Below are 21936 nucleotides of genomic sequence, written 5' to 3' on the forward strand. Positions count from 1 at the left end.
TAGGTAGATAAATGAAGCAGGTGATCCCCAGAAGTTACTATGGATTCACAAACTAATGCCATCCCTTGGACTATTCTGCACCTGGGAACCCTGTGCAAAGACTGAGTATGGATTTTAACAAAGCATATGACAATCTCCTGTGGTCTCTTTATGGGCAAAATACAAAGAATGGGTGTATGATTATACAGTTGCCTAGACTGACATTTGACCTTGAAGGTGAAACTGATTTCAACCTGAAGAAAGGTATCTAGTGGAAGAGTATAAAGTCCTGACCTCAGCCTTCCTCATTCAACTTCTATTCACTGCCTTAGGTGAAAACAGAGAACGCTCATTCTAACTCCTTAAGGCCAGAAGCCGTATCGGACTCTGCTTTAGTTCGACAGAGCCTTGTGCTTGCTCCAAAATGACTGTTCATTAGATTTCAGGAGTCAAGCATACAAACAGTGTTACCAAGGTGAAAAAAGATGAGGAAATAACCTGGATGACAGATTCCATTTCCAAAAACTTCAAAACAGGTGGATGGGATATGCCAAATCTAACAACTAAACAGGGACAAACGCAAAGATGGTGAACTAGCTAGCACAGAAGAGGAATTATACTTTAGGACGAACATGAAGAGTTTCAGCTAGTCATAAACTAACAATGTGTGGTGAATTAAGGTTTCCAATGATAAGTAGATGACTGACAAAGTAATATCCACAAAAACCAAAAGTAATAGCTACTTTCTGGTCAAACCTGAAGTATTATATTTAAACTGGAGGATACTTTAAAAGGGTCTGGACCAAAAAAATAAAGGGAGGGGTTGGGGGACACTGATAAAGTAGTCTCCCCAAAGAGACCAAGATGGACAAAGGGTTGGAAATTTGGACCTATAAGAATAATTTAAAGGCAGAAGAGTTTGATCTGAAAGACTGAGAAGGGATACAATAGTAATCCTCCAGATAGCTGAAGGCAGACATTTGAAAACAGAACTTATTCTATTTGGGTCCAGAATTAAAATTAAGAAAGCAGGTTTCAATCAGATTTAAAGGACAACTTTTTTTTTGAGGCAGAGTCTTGCCCTGTCACCCAGGCTAGAGTACAAGGACATAATCTTGACTCACTGCAAACTCTGCCTCCCAAGTTCAACCGATTCTCCTGCCTCAGCCTCCCAAGTAGCTGGGATTGCAGGTGCCTGGCTAATTTTCTCTATCTTTAGTAGAGACAGGGTTTCACCATGTTGGCCAGGCTGGTCTTGAACTCCTGACCTCGTGATACGCCCACCTCAGCCTCCCAAAGTGCTGGGATTATAGGCGTGAGCCACTGCGCCTGGCCCCAAAGGACAACTTTTAAGCTCTCCAAGCTGCTTCAGAGTAGAAGTGTTCTCATTTATGAACAAATTTGCAGGTATCAGGGTCATCCATGCCACGGCTAAGGAATCACACAGCAGCGACCATGCAGGGGGAATTAATCCACAGAATAAAGGCTTACAAAAGAGAAGATTTTGCAAGACTTTTCAGTTCTATGACTGGTTGCATTACAGATAGTTATCACCAAAAGAAGTGGCGTCAGTGTTAACTTAAAGTCTTACAATGGAGAGATACAGCTAGTGCTCGACTTACGACCACGATTGGTTCCGACAGACCGGTCGTAAGTGGCTCAAACCCCTTGACTCAAACAATCCACGAGCGTTCCAATGTGCTAGGATTACAGGCATGAGCCACCACACCCAGCCGAACTTTTCAAGTAATGTTATATTACAAATGTTTCCCAACATTCATAGATACCTCATAAAGTAATTTTGAAATTTGCATAATCTTATGTGTGGTTATAATTTTTTTTTTTTTTTTTTTTTTTTCCAGATTTGGTCGTAAGTTGAGTAGGCTATACACACGTGGAGATGGTAGTGCTGCCGGAAGCTGGTCCGCACTGTCGTACGCCCAGCTGGGCAACGTTTGTGCTGCCAGACGCGGAGCAGTCGTGGCTAGCGATTGTGGTCGTAAAGTCGAATGGTCGTAAGTTGCATAGGTCGTAAGTCGATCAATACCTGTAATTTAGTTGGGCTTGTTAGAGAAAGCTTAAAGCAAAATGTAATACATATGGTAGAGCAAGTGGAATGTACCAAAGCAAAGCAAAGCTGCCGTTTACAGCAATAAGAAATAGTGAGTACATCTACTTGGCAGGAGAGAGGGGGAGTGCCTGATCAGCAGGAATAAGGGATTAAGCTTGGAAGATGAGGAGAAAGATGCAGAAGGTCAGGAATCCAGCTCAGCCCAGGCATTTAGGCTTTTGTCCTGTAAGCAAACCATCAAGAACTTAACAGGAGGCCAGTTCAAAGATAAGACCATCAGCTGTTCATTCATCTGGATCTTCAGATGCACATATGAATGCATCTGGACTCTCAGACAGTGATATGCCAAGTCAGACACAACCTAAGCTTCAGAGCATGGGAAGATTGGGCAATTTATCCAGAACCATCTTTGGGTAAAGTAAAAAATATTTTCTTAGGACTTGTATATATGTAGAAAAGGAGACAGAAGGTGAACCAGATAACCTTAATGATGTCCCCAATGAGGAAGAGCTTGATGATGCACCTCTGGAAGATGTAGATGGAATTCCTATTGATGATAATCCCATCGAAGATCCTGATGGAGTCCCCTATAAAAAGTCTTGATGATGATCTTGATGGAGTGTTTTGGATGCGACTGAAGACTAAAAGAAGAATGAGCCTACATTTAAAGTTGCCCCATCAAAATGGGAAGCTGTGCATGAATGTGAATTGGAAGCACAGGCTTTTATAATTTCTAAACGGGAGTTATTTGACCAGCATGAAGAATCAGAAGAAAAAGAAAATCAAAATCAAGAAGAAGAAGGTACTCAAAGTTCCAAATCTGAAGAACATCATTTGTATTCTAATCCAATCAAAGAAGAAATGACTGAGTTCAAGTTCTCTAAGTACTCAGAAAATGAGTGAGGAAAACCAAGCCAAACTTAGTGAAATTGAGCTCAAAGTTATGAACTTTCAGAATGAATTGGAATCTGCAAAAAGACCTAAAAAACTAGGCCAGAGTTTTCAGGAGCAAGTAGAAAACTACAGAGATAAATTTTTCTTCAATGAGAGTGAGAAAAAGAGTAAGAGAAAGAGAATGAGAAAAAGACAAGAAAAATAAAGAACAATTGGAATTTTGCTGCAAAGACAAGAAGGAAAAAGATGAGCATACTCCAAAACAAGGAAGGAAAGGCAAAGGCGACACAGTACATCCCCCAGCCCACATTGCCGTAGCAGTGGTACATGAGTGATCGCAGTGATCAGGGTGTTCAGAAAGATCTGATAAAGAGAGCTTAAAAAACAAAACAAAACAAAACAAAAAAAAACTTCTAAAGGAGACAGCCATAATCAAAATGGCATTTCAGAACTGTCAGACTGGCATTACTAGAGGAAAGAAACAAGATGGAGAGTGAGGCTGTGGTAGCAAAGAAAACAGAGAGGACACTGTGGCAAGAGATCAGGAAATAGAGGCCTGAATTCAAAGAAAGGTGGTGAGAACAAAAAGAGGGATTTATATGAAAGGAATTGTACAGGAAGAATTAAAAGGATTTGCTGATTGAGTCAATGTGGAGTAGGAAATCAAAGACAGAAACACATGACTCAGAGAACCCAAACATGTCTACAATTCAAGGTGAGATTTTGGGGAGGAAAAAAAAAAAAAAAGAGAGAACCCAAACATGGCAACCTGCATAACGACAAGACCAAAAACCCAAAAACATCTAAGTCACAACTGGTTCCCAAATTACTGATTCATCACAGCCTTACATCACATGTTCAGAGCATATTTTTCACACACACCAAATATAAGGTTTTTGTATTGATACTGGAATTTACTGGAAGCGAGTCATTAAAGGTTTATTGAAGAGATGGTCACAAAAATTAAATCCTCCAAGGACCAAAAGAAGATATTCCAGGCCAATACTAATCAAAAGATAGCTAGGATAGCCATGTTACTATCAGACAAAATAGATGCTAAGGGAAAAAGCATCATTAATGATACATTTTAATCTACCAAGAAGATACAACAATTATAAACTAATAACACCAAGTAACATGCCTCAAAATATAAAGTAAAAACTGATAGGTCTACAGGCAGAAGCTGACAAGACCGACAACATAGGAGGTTTTCACACATCTCTTTCAATTCAAAATGGACAGATGAAACAGATGAAATATATCAGTAAAGACACACAAAAAAGACAGCCCAACCAACAAGTTTCACCCAATGGACAGACACACAACACAGCAGCTAACAATTTGAAAATCAACATTATTTTTTTAAGAATAAAGCCAGCCGGGCGCGGTGGCTCAAGCCTGTAATCCCAGCACTTTGGGAGGCCGAGGCGGGTGGATCACGAGGTCAAGAGATCGAGACCATCCTGGTCAACATGGTGAAACCCCGTCTCTACTAAAAATACAAAAAATTAGCTGGGCATGGTGGTGCGTGCCTGTAATCCCAGCTACTCAGGAGGCTGAGGCAGGAGAATTGCCTGAACCCGGGAGGCGGAGGTTGCGGTGAGCCGAGATCGCGCCAATGCACTCCAGCCTGGGTAACAAGAGTGAAACCCCGTCTAAAAAAAAAAAAAAAAAGAATAAAACCAAAAGTGTATGAAAATGGAGATGATTCTAGACATAAAATTAATCTCAACAAATTTCAACACAATGATATAATTCTCTGGCAGAAATGCAATTAAGTTAGAAATCAGTAACAAAAACTTTCCTATAAAAATCTATATGCTTGGAAAGGAGAAACAAATTTCCAACATTCCATGAGTAAAATCAGGAAATATGTGGAATGGATCAGTAATGAAAATTCAGTATATTTCCAAACCCGTGAGAGAAATATGAAGCAGACACCGGAAAGAAAATTTAGTTTTAAATGAAGAAAGGGTCAATGTTAATAAGTTACTAACATCTATGTGCAGAATCTAACAAACTTCTAAAATGTAGATGAAATAAAATGATACAGATAAAAGCACTTAAAGTAATGAAATCGAAGACAAACAAAGAGAATCAAGAACATGAAATGGGCCAGGCACAGTGGCTCAAACATGTAATCCCAACACTTTGGGTGGCTGAGATGGGTGGACCAGCCTGACCAACATGGTGAAACTCCGTCTCTACTAAAAATAAAAAAATTAGCTGGGTGTGATGGGGGATACCTGTAATCCCGGCTACTCGAGAGGCTGAGGCAGGAGAACTGCTTGAATGTGGGAGGCAGAGGCTGCAGTGACCAGTGATTGTGCCACTGCACTCCAGCCTGGGTGACAGAATGAAACCCCATCTTAAAAAAAAAAAAAAAAAAAAAAAAAAAAAAAAAAAAAAAAAAGCTAATCAAATATATGCTCTTACAAAAAATAATTTAAAAACAAAAAACCTAAGAGCACAAATATTAAGAATGTAAAAGACAATTGCAGATGCTGTGGAGAAAACAGATAGGAGCAAATAAAAACAACTCTATAACAGAAAGTTTGAAAATTTAAAAAAAAAGGTCAAAGTTTTAGAAAAATATAATCTATCAAAACTGACTCAAAGAGAAATAAAGAACCAGAATAGTCCTATAACAATTAGATAATCTGAATACTTAAGAATTTTCCCACAAAGAAAGCAAGCCATGATGGCTTTTTTTTTTTTTTTTTTTTTTTGGTGAATGCTACTGAAGATTCAAGGGAGGTATCATTTCAATATTACATACACTATTTCAGAGAACAGAAAAAGCAATGCTCTCTAAGTTATATTATCAGGAAAGGGCAGTACAACAACAGGAAATTATAAGCCAATCTCTCCTCCTCCCATACCTTCCTCCTGATTGTAGGCACACACAGAGTTTGCAAGCCAAATTCAGCATCATGTTTAAACAATACATCATAATCAAGATGGGTTTATCCCAGGAATGCAAGGCCAAATTTGTCAGAAATTTTATAAATGCCATTCATTACATTAACAGATTAAAGGAGAAAAATCTTAAGATCACCCTAGATGAGGAAAAAAGTGCAATAAAATCCAAAACTGTTTAGAATAAAAAACTCTTTGCAAACTAAAAATAACAGGAATTTTTCTTAACTTGATAAAGGCTATCTACAAAAACAAATATCATATTTAATGATAAAAGGTTGAAAGCATTTTCTTAAAGATAAAAGATAGAGAAATGCATTACCACCACCTAGGCCAGTGCAACAAAATGAAAAAGAAAAGGAAATAAAGAATATAAAGAATGGAAAGGAAGAAATCAAGCTGTCATTACTTGCATTGCTACTGCCTGTATAGAAAACTGAACAGAAATGACACATAAGAGTTAACAGTAGAGTTTAGCAAGGTAGCTGGATATGAAATCAATTTTAAAAAGTGAATTACATTTCTATATACATTAATGTGCCCCATAACAATGTTGTGGTCAATGAACTACATATATGATGGTGGTCCCATAAGAGTATAACACTTTGATTTTACTGTGCCTTTTCCATATTTAGATATGTTAAGATACACAAATACCACTGTGTTACAACTGTTTACAGCATTCAGGACAGTCACCTGCTGTATAGGTGTGTAGCCTAGCAGCAACAGGCTACACCATAGAGCTGAGGTACGTAGTAGGCTATGCCATCTAGGTTTGTGTAAGTGCACTCTATGATGTTCACACAATAAAACTGCCTAATGATGCACTTATCAGAATGTATCCCTCTCGTTAAGCAATGCATGACTGTACTTTAAACAGGCAGTTTGTAAGTAATTTTTTTAAAACAATATCAGTTATAATGGCAAACCAAATATCAAGCAATAAATCCAGCAAAAAATGTGCAAGCCTTTAATGGAAAAATATTATAAAATTTTATTGAAACACATTAAAGAAAACTTAGAGAGTCATACCATATTATTGGAAAGAGATACAAAATGTTTTAGTCTCTCCAAACTGATTAACAGATTCAAAGCAATTCCAATCAAAATGTTTTTCATGGAACTTGACAAGCTGATTCTAAGATATAAAGCTACAGTAATTAAGAAAGCATGGTACGGCCGGGCGCGGTGGCTCACGCCTATAATCCCAGCACTTTGGGAGGCCGAGGCGGGTGGATCACGAGGTCAAGAGATCGAGACCATCCTGGTCAACATGGTGAAACCCCGTCTCTACTAAAACTACAAAAAATTAGCTGCGCATGGTGGCGCGTGCCTGTAATTCCAGCTACTCAGGAGGCTGAGGCAGGAGAATTGCCTGAACCCAGGAGGCGGAGGTTGCGGTGAGCCGAGATCGCGCCATTGCACTCCAGCCTGGGTAACAAGAGTGAAACTCTGTCTCAAAAAAAAAAAAAAGAAAGAAAGCATGGTACTAGCACATGATAGACAAGTAAATCAGTTGGGCTGAACAGACAACCTAAAAACAGATCCACACATACATGTTAACTTGATTTGTGAGAGTGAACACTGTGGGATACATGAGGAAAGGATAGACTATTTAATAAATGAGGCTGGGATTCAGTTTTCCACACGGGAAAAATGAAACTGGATCCCGTATTGCATAACATATAAAAAATCTATTCCTGGTGGACTAAGGACTTAAATACAAAAGGCAAAAGAATAAAAATTTTAGAAGATACTATAGAATATCTTTATGATACCCAAATCATAAAAACTTTCTTAAACAAGAACCAAAGGCACACCCATAAAAGAACATATTGAGAAATTCAACGAGATTAAAAACTTCTGTTTATGAAGACACTACAAGCAGGCTGAAACATAAACTATAAACTAGAAGAAAGTATTTGTAACATAGTTAACCAATAAAGGACTAGCATCCAAAATACTGAAAGAACCTATAAATAAATTTTTTAAAAAAGGAAGTCCTATTGAAAAATAGGGAGTACAATAGACAGACATTTCACAGTAGAGGAAACACCAGTGGTTCATAAATACATGAAAAGATGCTCAGCTTCACTAGTAATTAGGAAAATGCAAATTAAACTTAGAAACTATTTCATACTACTTTAGATTGTCATATCTTAAAATTTAAACCATGTAAATGTTGACATGAAGGTGAAATCAGAAAAATTCTTATACATTGCTGGTTAAAGTGTACGTTGAAATAAATTGGTAGGACCACTTTGGAAAACAGTTTGACATTGCCCATTAAAGTCTAACCTATCACTGTCCCCTAAATCCCAGAAATTCCATTTCTAGGTATAGGGCTTACTCAAAAAGCTGCACAAGTATACACCATGAAATACGTACAGGGACATCTGTTAGGAATTTCCTAAACAGCCCAAACTGGAAACCATTTATTAGTGGATCCACAGAAAAACAGACAAACAAACGGCAGTATATTCAGACAATGGGATTGTATGCTGTAGGGTAGAAAAGAACAATCTATAACTCTAAGCATCATCACGGACAAATCTTTTTAAAATTAAAAGAAACAAGTAATAGAAGAACACATATAGTATGATTCCATTACGTAAATTCCAAAAGCAAGCAAAACTAAAAACTAAACTTGAGATATATGCATGAATGGTAAAACTATATGGAAAAGTAAAGTAATGATTGACATAAAATTTAGGGTTGTGGTTACCAGAAATCAAGGTGGGAAGTACAATTGGGAATGGGCCCATAGGGAATCTCTAGAAAACTGGTGATACTCTATTTCTTAAGATTGGAGACCAGGCATGGTGGCTCAGTCCTATAATCCCAGCACTTTGAGAAGTTGAAGTGGGAGGATCACTTGAGCCCAGTTCAATCAGCCTGGAGTAACAGAGCAAGACCCCTATCTGTACAAAAAATAAAAAAAATTAGCTGGGTATGCCTGTAGTCCTAACTACTTGAGAGGCTGAGCTGGGAGGATCACCTGAGCTCAGGACTTCGAGGCTGCAGTGACCTATGATCACATCACTGCACTCCAGCCTGGGTGACATAGCAAGACCCTGTCCCTCAAAAAAAAAAAAAAAAAAAAATCAGTGGTAGTTACATAAATATTCAGTTCATTACTATTCTTTAATCTTTATGTATACACTTCATATATTATTGTATGTTATATTTCATAAGAAAATATTTTAAGAAAATAACTAAACTCTATAAAAGTTTCAAAAAAGACACACAGAAGGCAAACCTCCATAGATAGTTAACTGAACCCAGGAGTTCATTAAATAAAGGCAACAATAACAGAGGCAAATAAAGAAAACTGGCCATTATCCAGAATTATGAATTAAAAGTGCAGATCACCACCAAAGAGTTTAAGTTCTATACACAGAAGAATTCCTCTAATAAAAGCCAAACCCTGAGATTACTTTTCCAAAATTAGGTTTTATCATTCATTCAGCTGTGCAGGCTACAAACCCAGGGATCATCCTGCATGTTGCTTTTTTTCTCGTTCTCTAAATCCATTTTAGTTCCTAAAATCCTAATTCCCTAGTCAGGCTATACTCATGCTTCATAAAGACACCATTAATAGTCTTGAAACTGGCCTAAGAAGCTCTTCACACTACAACACCAATGATCTCCAATCATACTCTGAAAACTCTTCACTGGCTTCTCATTACTCTTAGAATAGGGATAAAAATTCTTAACATATACCCTTTCTCTGTGTTCTAGCCACCTCGACCTTCTTGCAATTTCTTGAAAATGTATAAAATTCCCTCCTGCCACAAAGCCTTTGCACATGATGGATCTACTATATATTCCTAAAGTTCACCACCCTTCTTAGGTTAACTCCTATTTGCATGTCAGTACTCAAACCAAACGCTTCCCCAGGAGATCCCCCTTTCCCCCTAATCCCCACACCAGATGAGGTCAGCCATCTCTCATGGCAGTGTGAATCTTTTCTTTTGAAGCACTTTCCAAGGTTTTAATTTTACTTTTTGTGTATGCAAGCATTTGATTAATACTTCTCTCCCCATTAGATCACACATCCCAGGAGGGCAGAAGCCAAGTTTTTGTTCACCATTGGCAGGTCCCTGGCAGAGAAACCTGTACACAGTAGGAACTCATAAACTATTTGTTGAATGGACTGATGAACAGATACTCAAGTCTAAGGCAGTCACAATTTAAAAACCACCATTACCATCACATAAGATAACAAGACCCCAAAAGATAGGAAACAAAGTCAGTATCTGCCATAACTCTCATGCCCAAGCCTCAAGAGGAGAGCCCATCTTAAAATGGCAGGGGAGCTTTGAAACAGTGTATGACTAATGGAAACAAGTGACATCGACCTATACAGAAGATGGAAAGATCTGTGTGGCTCTGGCTTAAAAACAAAAGCAAAACTGTTTTCACACATACCTGGAGCAAGGTTGGATCTTTCTGATAAAAAGGTACAACACCAGGCAAGGCAGCTCATGCCTGTAATCCTAGCACTTTGGGAGGCCAAGGCAGGAGGATCGCTCAAGGCCAGAAGTTCAAGGCCAGTCTGGGCAACACAGCATGACCCCGCCACTACTATTTAAAAAATATTTAATTATAAAAAAGCCATGATAAGCCTTACTTATCAGGTAAATTTTTGGATTTGAAATCTGCATCTGAAACCACGGATCATAATAAAGCTTCTGAAACATAAGGTTGTGTAGTGCTGCTACATTCAGAACACAAGCTTCACAACTACGATTTTGAAAGCTTTGACCTGTATGATTAATCCAGTATTTAACACAGAGTGGAGAACCTCTGCCAATAGTTTTATTCAGATCACTAGCTTACACAGCATAAGTGAAGTCTTTTTAACTGTTAGGTCCCTTTAAACAAGTAGATAGGACAAATACTGACAACTGTAATTTTAAATATCAAGTTGAAAATGAAGTCAATTTCTTCCAGTAAGAACTAAACCCTTATTTTTCTGAAGCATTAGGACAGTCTAAGGATAGAAATAAAATCTAAATTGGCTGGCAAGCTTATTTGGAATGGCACAAAGGTACTTAATACCATATGTGAGAAGTTGTTTTATTCTTTGCTAAAATAAAGTGACTTTGGGTTCCAATAAGGTCTCCAAAGTGACATCCACAAAAAACAACTGTGGGTGTGTATGTGCTCTGGGTTTACGGGGCACATACATACCCAAAGCAGCAGGAGTCAGAAGAGATGATCGTCAGAAGAGATATCACTTTTCACCTTTGTCATTTAAAGCACACCACATAATTATAAATCTGGGATATAAAGTGGTATCTCATTCATCACAAGCCTAAAATCAGGCAAACTAAAAAAAAGACAAACATGTCATGATACTAGAGGTGTAACATGTCATGATATTAGAGGTGTACTCCATCACCTAATGTGCTGTAGAAGTCAGAGAACAAGCGATTCTCCTGCCTTAGCCTTCCGAGTAACTAGGATTACAGGCACCCACCACCACATGCAGCTAATTTTGTATTGTTAGTAGAGGCAGAATATAGAAGTAAATAAACTAAAAAGTATGGTGGTCCGCACTCAAAGCCCAACTTTCTTTTCTTTTCTTTTTTTTTTTTTTTTAAGACAGAGTCTCACTCTGTCACCCAGGCTAGAGTGCAGTGACACAATCTCAGCTCACTACAACCTCTGCCTCCCTAGTTCAAGTTATTCTCATGCCTCAGCCTCCTGAGTATCTGGGACTGTGGGCACGCACCACCATGCCTGGTTAATTTTTGTGTTTTTAAAGAAGAGATGGTGTTTCACCACATTGGCCAGGCTGGTCTCAAACTCCCATCCCCAGGTGATCCACTTGCCTTGGCCTCCCAAAATGCTGGGATTGCAGGTGTGAGATACTGCGCCCAGCCTCAGGCAAAATTTTCAAGAAGGGCCTGCATTTCAGAAAAAAGAAGGCCCTTATACCCTACATGAAATGAAATAAACATAATAATTAGATAATTCATCAGTGCTGGAGTTCTCCCAAATATGAACTTAGTATTTAAGTCAGGTAGTTAATTTGACACTACAAACGCAGTTTCTCTCATTGTTTTAGTGTACCATTTTACTATTTACATAAAATTACAGAGCAGAAAAGAAGAGACCATATATCACTAGGAGTTTTTAATTGGCAGAGACTGACAAGAGTTCCTGAACCCCAATTCTAATTTCCTAGCAGAGGCAATCCCTGCCCTCCCATAACTTAGGCTTTGAGAAAAAAGGTGTACAACTAACTCTCTCTGAAAATAGGGATGGTTGTTCCATGAAGCAGTGGCCTTTTAAGCCTCTAATCAAGTATCACATCAATTAAAAAAATGTATGGTACACAGCCGCTAAAAACTATTTTTGCCATCAATCCATATATGAAATACAAATGAAGCTTTATTTCATTCTCAAAAAATAAGCATAGATAGAAGGTCTCTTACAGTTTTCCTACACCCCCCAAAAGATTATTTTATGTACCGCCTGGGAAAAGTGGACCTCCTTAGGAGGCCACAGCAATAGAAAATTTGCAGAATAAATATATAATCTAAACCACAGTTTCAGGATATTATAAAAATCTCCAGGAAAAGAGAGTAAGACAAACAAAAAAGATGATCCACCTCATGAAAGTCCTAATTTACCACTTTAACAGAAGTATGAAGCCCTTATGTGAAAATGATAGTAGAAATATGCAACAGCCAACATTTCCTTTAGTTTAAATCTTCCATAATGCCACACTAAATGAAAGCATCTAAAACTGGATCAGAAATTTGTTGATATCCATCCATTAAAACACAATTTGTCAAATTCTCTCAACACTGTTAATATCTATGTTTTCTGAAACAATTTCCTTGAAAGCTGTTTAAATTGAAACAATACAAGAATAATCAATGAAAAAATACTATAAAATATATGTCATATAAATCTCTTAAAATCTAGAAATATACCTCAAGAAGGTCCTTTTCTAACACTCCATGCCCAACAATATGTTTCATGGCTCTGTTTATTATTTTCCCAGCTTCTATTTATTCAAGAAAGTAGTCGGAGCAGGAAGTGGGACAAGTCAAATGATCACAATCAATCTCATCACCTTCACAACATGCTGGGAATGTAATTAATCCTCTATTTATTTAGGGGACTTCACACCCCTAACATTAAGGCAGCAACTCCCTGCTGGCTTCAGCCGAGATAATTATGTTATAACAAAGATTGGGTTTCAATCATAATAGGCAGAAGAAAAAGGAAATTGTATTTGAAGTTGTCAGTTTTTTTAAAAAAAGCTTTCTTGTGACTCCACTGAAAGAATGCTCTTGACAAAGCTCTCCTTAAACGGAACACTAAGTATATGATAACTACACATATGCCACATTAATGAATGTAAGACCCTTCTCTGAATAAGATGTTAAGACAATTCAAGCACAGTGAAAATTCTACGTAAAGTAGAGAATACTGGTTTACAAAACCTGACTAAATCAATCACCACCCTAAATCACTTGATCCCATGAGTCCCCTCCAAAGAGAAGTCTCCAAAGAGCTTTGAGGTACAAAAATACACAAGAACAAGGAGATGAAGAAAAATAACAATTTGCTTACTCTCTAAAAAGCCATGGCTGCAGGAAGCCAAAACCAAGAACCTCAGAAGTCTAAAGGCAAGTATCAGGGACTAAAACAAGAAAGAAAAGAGACAGATCTAACACAGCCACCCAGCCACAGCTATAAAATGGGCTTGATATACATACTACTCCCTAGATAAAGGAAGAATATTTTCCATGTTTATTCACCTCTGAAAATGGTTCATATATATCTCCACATTTTCTCCTCCAACCTCCTCCACCTTAAGAAAATTAAGGTGAAAATATAAAGGCCTTGCCCAATTTATTTTTTAAATCTTTATTTATTTATTTTTTGAGATGGAGTCTCACTCTGTCACTCAGGCTGGAGTGCTGTGGCACAATCTTGGCTCACTGCAGCCTTGAATTCCTGAGTTCAAGCAATGCTTCTATCTCAGCTTCTGAGTAGCTAGGACTACAAGCACATGCCATTACTCCCAGTTAAGTTTTGTTTTGTTGAGACAGGGTCTCATTATGCTGCCCAGGCTGGTCTCGAACTCCTGTCCTCAACTGATCTTCCCACCTCAGTCTCCCAAAATGTTGGGATTATAGGCACGAGCCACCATGCCCAGCCCTAAACTTTCTCTGTTTTTATCAGTGTATCATAACTATGATGTCCATGGTACATATGTAAGTAAAAATGATAAATGAATTATGTTTCTAAATTTCTAAAAATTCTCAAATATATCAAACCCATTTTTTCCCCAAGTCTGGATTCATGGTGATCAGAATGTTTGTGTGTATTAAGCGCCTCAGGTATCTGAGTATCTCAATAATATTTTACTGCCTTTCACAGCATTTAAGTTCTTGAATGACAAAATGTCCAAGAAATTGAGCACTACCCAATTTCCAGTTCTTTGGTTAAAAACAAAACAAAATGTGGTCTCCTGGAATAGAAAAAGGGCATTAGGTAAAAACTAAGAAAAGCTAAATAAACTTTAGTCAATAATAATGTATCAATATTGGTTCATTAATTGTGACAAATATATCATTCTAATGTAAGAGGTTAACAGGGAAAACTGGGTGTGGGGTATATGGGAACTCTGTATTATCTCTGCAATTTTTCTGTAAATCTAAAACTATTCTAAAAAAGTTTACCTGAAAAAAATAGGATACAAATTATAAGTTTTTAAAAAAATGAACAACAAAAATATCCCACAAACCTTTAACATTCAAATATGTGATTCTTTTGTTAGTTTTCTCAATACACTTAGTCACAAGAAGCATTCATATCTTTATAAAAGGTTATTTTAGTCTTAAATCTGTAGGAACATTTGTAATCCTGTGATTTATTGGCACATTTCTCATAAGAGAAGTCTAACGAAGAGCAACAGTCCCCAGTGGGCACTGCTGAACTACTGGTGATAAGGTACAGAACCATTAAGTAAATCCTTTCTATATGAAACCATGCTAAATGGATCCAAGTGAATGGATACTGCCTTGTACTAATCTTTTCTTATGGAGATTAAAACCCACTTCCATCCAGGATGAATTTGTGGATTTAATTAAAAATAAACAGTAAAACTAAAGAGCAACTTGACATGCCAGAATAAGCACCTTACCAAGAATGATCTTAATCCAAAGGAGGTTTAACTTGCTTGAAATTACGCACAACTGTTTCTTTAAATTTCTACATGTTAATCATTAGCAGCTAATGTAACACTTAGCATTTCACCATTTGTCAGAGAAGTAACTTCCCATACAAATGTAAAACCACCTAGAGTGTCTGATTATCACTCTGCATGCCTGAATTCAACAGATCTCTGAAATCACCTTCCACACTGTAGATTTATTATAAACATCAGTGACTTGGGTGGTAGTAGGTATCGCGGCTTTACCCCAGCTACGGCTCAAAATGGCAAGGTAAAATTACAGCAATGTCTTCATGAGGTGGCTGCACGTCCTCCACCTTCACTTTCTTAGAAATGCCACTCACTACTTCTGATCCCAGGGTGACGAAGGCAACTGGACCAGGAAAACACACCCCTTGCTAAGCCAATCACATTCTTCCTCCCCTGTAATTACAAACCAGGGAATCTATCCCCACTTAAAGACAAGACATGTAAACTCAGAGCTATGGAGTGGCCACCCTCCTCTACGAACAGTAAGAGAGAGGAGTGGCAGTGCCTTGCAGAAAGCAGCACCATGCGAGACCACATGTAAGGGCAAGCCAGATGCCTCACTTTCTCATCACTTGACTTCCTGGTGTCCAGCTGTACTCCTGGAAGTACAGCACCACAGGATAACCTATAGTCACCCAATAAATCCCCCCAATTTTACTGTAAAAGTCTGAGTCGAGTTTCTCTTGCGTGACCAATTGACAAGAACTAGTCAAGAACCGTGCTCCTGTAATCCCAGCTACTCCAGAGGCAGAGGCAAGAGGACCACTTGGGCCCTGGAGCTGGAGGTCACACAGTGAAATTCCATCTCTTAAAAAACAGAAAGAGTGAGTCAAGACTACTGAGGGGCTCTAGCACATAGACTAGGGAGATAAGATTTCTTATCTGGCCCTGTTACTAAAACATCGTGACCTCAGAATGTTAACAGTAGACTCTCTTATTCAACAATAAAGGGAGACAGCAAGGATACACTATGATCCAAACACAAAAAGCCTCACGTCCACTTTTGTCCTACCTATACATACACTATAGCAAGAACCAGAAAATTTGTTCACCATTTTGCATGCATTTTTCTCTGTTACTCCTCTGCATGTTATTTTCCCAGCTTGAAATGCAACCACTCCAATTATTATTATACTCATAGGTAACACAGTACCATGTAACCAGAGAATATTTTTTATGTTTTGCAACTTATTTCATTTCCTTTCTTGCCTAAGCTCTTCTTTTCACATCCTTCCCAGCAGTGCTCCAAGTGTCCCTGGCTCCCTCTTTACTGATATTCCTTAGAAGCCTCAAATCAACATTTCTAAAACTGAACTTATCTTTTCTCCCAAACTACACGCTGTTCGGTATTATGTAATCTTGGCAAATGCACCTTCAATAGCCAGTTAGATGACCAGGTCAAAACTTGCCATCTCATCTTTGACTCCTCCTCTTCTCTCTCTTCCAGCAGCATCCAATCTGCCTCTCAGATCTGACCACTAGTCTCCTTTCCTCATTCTCACTCACCTGGCTCAGGCTATTTTTCCTGGATTGCCATGCTTCTTAATCAGCATTTAAGTCTGGAGCTCTGAGCTCTGCCCCACCACAATTCATTCCCCATAATGTCACCTGATGGATCTTCCCAGAAGGTCAATCTCATCACCTCACTCGCACAGGCATTTCATCACTTAAAACTCTTCAGATGCTCCATATTCTCCCAGGGCAAACGCCAAGCATCTTTAGGTGGCCAAGCCTCTATATGAACCTCTAGCCTCATTTCTTTCCTCCCTCTTCTGTATTGAATTTTCAAGCCCTTCAAATGGGTCATATTCTTATGTCCACTGTCTGAGATACTCTTCATCCCCAATTCCCCACCTGCATCTGACTCCTCTTACCAATCTTTCAGCTCTCAGCCTAAGCTCTCCTCTGGAAGCTTTTTCCTATAGCCCTGTGTCTTCTTAGGTGCTTCCGCAGCACCCATACTTGCCCATTGTAGCAGTTATCAGGTATAATATATTACATCTGTACTTCCCACTAGAAGACCAGCTTTACAATGACATCTCTCTCTTCTTCACCACAGTATCCCCAACACCTGTCTCAGCACCTGGCACATAACAGAGCTCAATTACTACTGATTGAAATAAAATACATGACTCCACTGTTATATGCAATACTGATGTTGTACCGCTGGAGATGAGTCTCTCTCACTCCCTCATTTTGGCAGATGAACCAGGAATAACAGAGTCAAAAGGAAGAGATAGGCCAGGCGCGGTGGCTCACGCCTATAATCCCAGCACTTTGGGAGGCTGAGGCAGGTGGATCACGAGGTCAAGAGATCGAGACCACCCTGGTCAACAAGGTGAAACCTCGTCTCTACTAAAAATACAAAAATTAGCTGGGCATGATGGTGCGTGCCTGTAGTCCCTGCTACTCGGGAGGCTGAGGCAGAAGAATTGCTTGAACCCAGGAGGCGGAGGTTGCGGTGAGCCGAGATTGAGCCATTGCACTCCAGTCTGGGCAACAACAGCGAAACTCCGTCTCAAAAAAAAAAAAGGAAGGATATATGTATCTATGCTGTTCTTAGCACAAACACTCATAGAAAGCAACTCAAGCAATCTAAAGCAAACATAAGGTCTTAAGTTTTCTAAAATTTTAAAACTTCAGTGCTGAAAAAGCTTAGGCTCACTTATAACTAAGGAAACTGAGGTTCACAATTTATCAAATAGCAGATAACTATTTAGTGATATAGCTGCTTCCCTCTACAAGCTTCCCACATGAGTATCCAAAAGGTCATATGATTTCAGCAAAAAAGTAATTGCACTGAGTATCAGAGTTAATTAACTATTAATCAATTTAATGCAAAGAGGGTTTAGAATTTCAAAAACACTTTTTTTCTTTTTCCCCATAACTACCTCCTTTAAAAAACTAGAGAAAAAGAGTGTGAGCTAACATCTTAATGACAAGTTCACATTTGTACTCATAAGTCAGGATTTTAGATTTTAGTTTCAATTAAAAACAATAAAATTTTTCCATGTAGCAAAAACAAAAGATTCTTGATCCCTTGTCATTTCAAAATGTCCTATATATTACAAGAGAGTTTTAATGTGAAATTTTCTTCAGTGGTCATATATGGACTCTTTTTATAATGAGGAATATATTAGTTACTTTAAAAATACTCTCTAATGGATATTAAGCTGTAAAGGAAAATGGTTTACGGGGTATTATCATGAGTATAAAACAGGCTACAGAATGGTATGTGCAGTACTGCTTCCACTGGTTTAAAAACGCATTGGGAGACAAACAGGAAATATCAAAATACTAATACTGGTTGAATTAGATTAAGTGACAAAGTGATTTGTTAAGGTCATATGGCCAATGAGAAGTAGAACTGGAATGTATTACAGTTCATTCTTTTCTATCCCGCCTTATATAAAAAAGTACCAACTGTTTGAATGCAAGGACTTTTTTGCTTACTGTGGTGGTAGATACCACGAAATGTATGCATGGATCTTTTTTTTGGTCCATGCTATTGTTACTGTTAGTGTATTTTATGTGTGGCCCAAGACAATTCTCCCAATGTGTCTCCTAGAAGCCAGAGGGTTGGATACCTATGGAAACTGTTAAACTCTCAGAGGGTCAGAACTATCACTGCTACTGATAATGGCAGCCCACCAGCAAAGAATCAGGGAACTCGTATATGTAGCTGAAATATCAATAAAAATAAGTTAGAATTGATTTACATTTTTAAACTGTTACATTAAAAAAAAAAAAAAAAAACAATGGAAAATGTTCCGTTAATCCAGTGTAATAGGTATTTGAGTAACATTGACTGTGCTCACAAGGAATTGTGATGGGCCCAAATAGGTGCTCATTCACATAGACCTTAGCATTTCAGAGGGGAAAGAGGTATGCATCTAGATTCCTACAACTAAGGCAGGTGTGAGAAGTGCCCAGGGATCTCTCAACAACGTGTTATGGGAACATCCATGAGAAAAACACTTTATTCCTTTTCCTATAGGAAAACCTCTCGGAAAAAGGGGCTTTTATCTTTTTTCTACCACATGCTATGGGTGGAGACAACTGGCTGTGTATGTGGCATATCCTGAAAAATAGTCACTCTGGAACCAGAAGACCTGACCTGTCTCCTGTAAGACATATAATCTCATATAATCACTTTCAAAGGCTACCAACCAGAGAACATTTGCGGTAGTGAGCACTACCCTGGAAACTTCCAGTGAAGCTTAGGGAAGGGTGGTAGGGAACGTTCTTTTCAGAAAAACAATTCGGAAAGTCTGTAACTCAGAATGAGAGCCCAGGAGCTTCAGATTTTCAGCTTTGCAAATATGCTCTACGAGACACAGCTGTCATAAGGAAAAATAACCTAGTACAAAAGAAGAAGTAACAATAGATGTCGCTATAACTTCATTAATTCAACGTAAGAATGACTTTGCTACCTACATTTCAACACGTTTTTGCCAAAGTATGTATCTGTAAAAATTGAATGCTGTTTTTGTGCTAGTGAGAATTTAGCACTTACCTGGTATTTCAAATAAAATCTTACACAGCTTTTATTATTATAATCAAAAACATCAAACTAAACTAAGAAAAATTTACAGCTCTTTTAAAACATAAAGTGCTAGATTTCACTGATAAGCTATATGGAGAAGAAACAAACCAGAAGGTAAAAGGGAAAAAATTACTTATAAAAATCATGAATCTACACTGCATAACAATTTAGAGCTGAGAAGTTCACAGTAAAGAAAATACTAGAAAGCTCAATCATGTGCTTGTAAAATTAAGAAAGAAACTAGAAATTTTAATAAAAACTAGATAAACATGTTTTATTTCAAAAGAGAGGAAAAAAATAGCTGGGCTACAGTTAAATTTAACATACAAACTGAAAACAACACCATCTATTTAGGTAAAAGAAAGTTATGATCAAATTGCTAAAGTTGAAAAAACAACTTTCACAAAATAATTTCGAGTTCCTGCTGGTTTCTCTCTCATACGTCACTCCCCGGTACATTACCCTTTTTTAAAAAATTACTATTAGCACAACAATTACAAAGAACCTAAGAATTTCACTTCATTTCCCACAGCTCAAAACCGAGAAAAAGAGTTTTTTCACAGAAGGTCTGATAATCCCTACATCTACTTGAAAGCCTATATCGTTCCACTTCAATGAAAAACAATCTTTTCTCTAGTTAATAAAGAATATCACAACAAGGGAAATTAAGCACTCATAGAAATGGGATCCTGGCATAAACCTCAATATTCGTTACATGTTTACAAAATCACCACTTCTAAAAAATAAAATAAAATAAAAAAACAAAACCCACACAGCTAGACTATTCCCATTTAATTTTATTATGAAAATGAGCAGCAGGGTATTTGATAAGCTCAATTAGCAGGAGGATCAAATGAAGTGATGACATGCCACTATGACCTCAGGGGTTAAAGATTCAATTTTCCATCTGGCAAAATCTAGGTTTCCAACACAAATGCTGACACCACCTGCTGTATGTTATTAGGCGTTATCTTGAGCAATTCCTAAGCATTTTCCCTACAACAGGTATAGCCTCAAGTTTTTCGTATTTCATTCTGCAATGTAATTGCTTCCTCATGAACAGAAATAAAAAATAAATCCCATATAATGGCTCATTCAAAACAGACATTAAAATCCATACTAAAGCATTTATCAATTATAGCAGTAGCAAAAATATCAAGATTCTTTTTCTAAGTCACAATTGACACTGTAGCTATCATTTTCTATAGCACCTAGGAATCATTCCAATTAAGAGTTCCCTTTACAGGTTTTGTTTTGTTTGTTTTAATACAGACAAGGTCTAACTATGTTGCCCAGGCTGGACTTAACCTCCTGAACTCAAGCAATCCTCCCGCCTTGGCCTCCCAAGTGCTGGGATTACAGGTATAAGCCACCATGCCCGCCCATTTATAGGTTCTTAATAGTCTCTTGCTACTGAAATGGAATTTTGCCACGTCTAATGTGCTGGAGCCCATCTGTGAGTGTTTGGACCCTTCCATGCATGCATTATCAAGAATCATGCTATTAGGCTCTGCAGGTGGTAATCCAGTGGCTAGCCAATGAATGCAGAGATCTTATCTGGATTCGTTTGATGCGGTTTGTGTAATAAAATGTTTGCACACACAAACATGAATGCACATACATCTACACACACTCTACACACACTCACACTCTACTGTAAGTGAGCTACAGATATAAGTTCAGATACTCAGTCTTGACAATTCATACTAGACAGTCAACAGCAAGGCAATAAATATCACAATTCTTTTAATACCTCTTTTCCAGGATATAACAATACCAACTTTTTCTAATAAAACTAACTTTTCACCATCTGTACCTCCTTCCCTAAGCAAATTTACCAAACTCCCCATGTTAATCCAATTACTTTTTAGTGCTTGGTAGATCTATGGGTTTCTTTCTCATTAAAACTTATTCCTGGCTGGGCACGGTGACTCACGCCTGTAATCCCAGCATTTTGGGAGGCCAGGGTGGGCAGATCCCCTAAGGTCAGGAGTTTGAAACCAGCCTGGCCAACGTGATGAAACCCCGTCTCTACTAAAAATACAAAAATTAGCCAGTTGTGGTGGCACGCATCTGTAATCCTAGCTACTCAGGAGGCTGAGACACAAGAATTGCTTGAACCCAGGAGGCAGAGATTGCAGTGAGCTGAAATAACACCATTACACTCTAGCCCAGTCAACAAGAGTGAAACTCCATCTCAGAGTTTTTCCTCGAGTTATTTCATTTTATTCCTCCTGGGTAAATAGGTATTTCAGCAATGTGAATATCTAAAAATTCTTACGTAACTCAAAA

The 21936-nt window shown here is 38.0% G+C and overlaps 1 protein-coding gene across 1 annotated transcript in view; it reads right to left on the minus strand.

Annotated features, from left to right (window-relative positions):
* Positions 1-21936, minus strand: part of SHQ1 (SHQ1, H/ACA ribonucleoprotein assembly factor) — a 102745-nt gene that overhangs the window by 25747 nt on the left and 55062 nt on the right. The window lies entirely within an intron of this gene.

Source organism: Sapajus apella, unplaced genomic scaffold, assembly GCF_009761245.1.
Source record: "Sapajus apella isolate SASKATOON/1434 unplaced genomic scaffold, GSC_monkey_1.0 scaffold23, whole genome shotgun sequence".
Taxonomy (NCBI): Eukaryota; Metazoa; Chordata; class Mammalia; order Primates; family Cebidae; genus Sapajus; species Sapajus apella.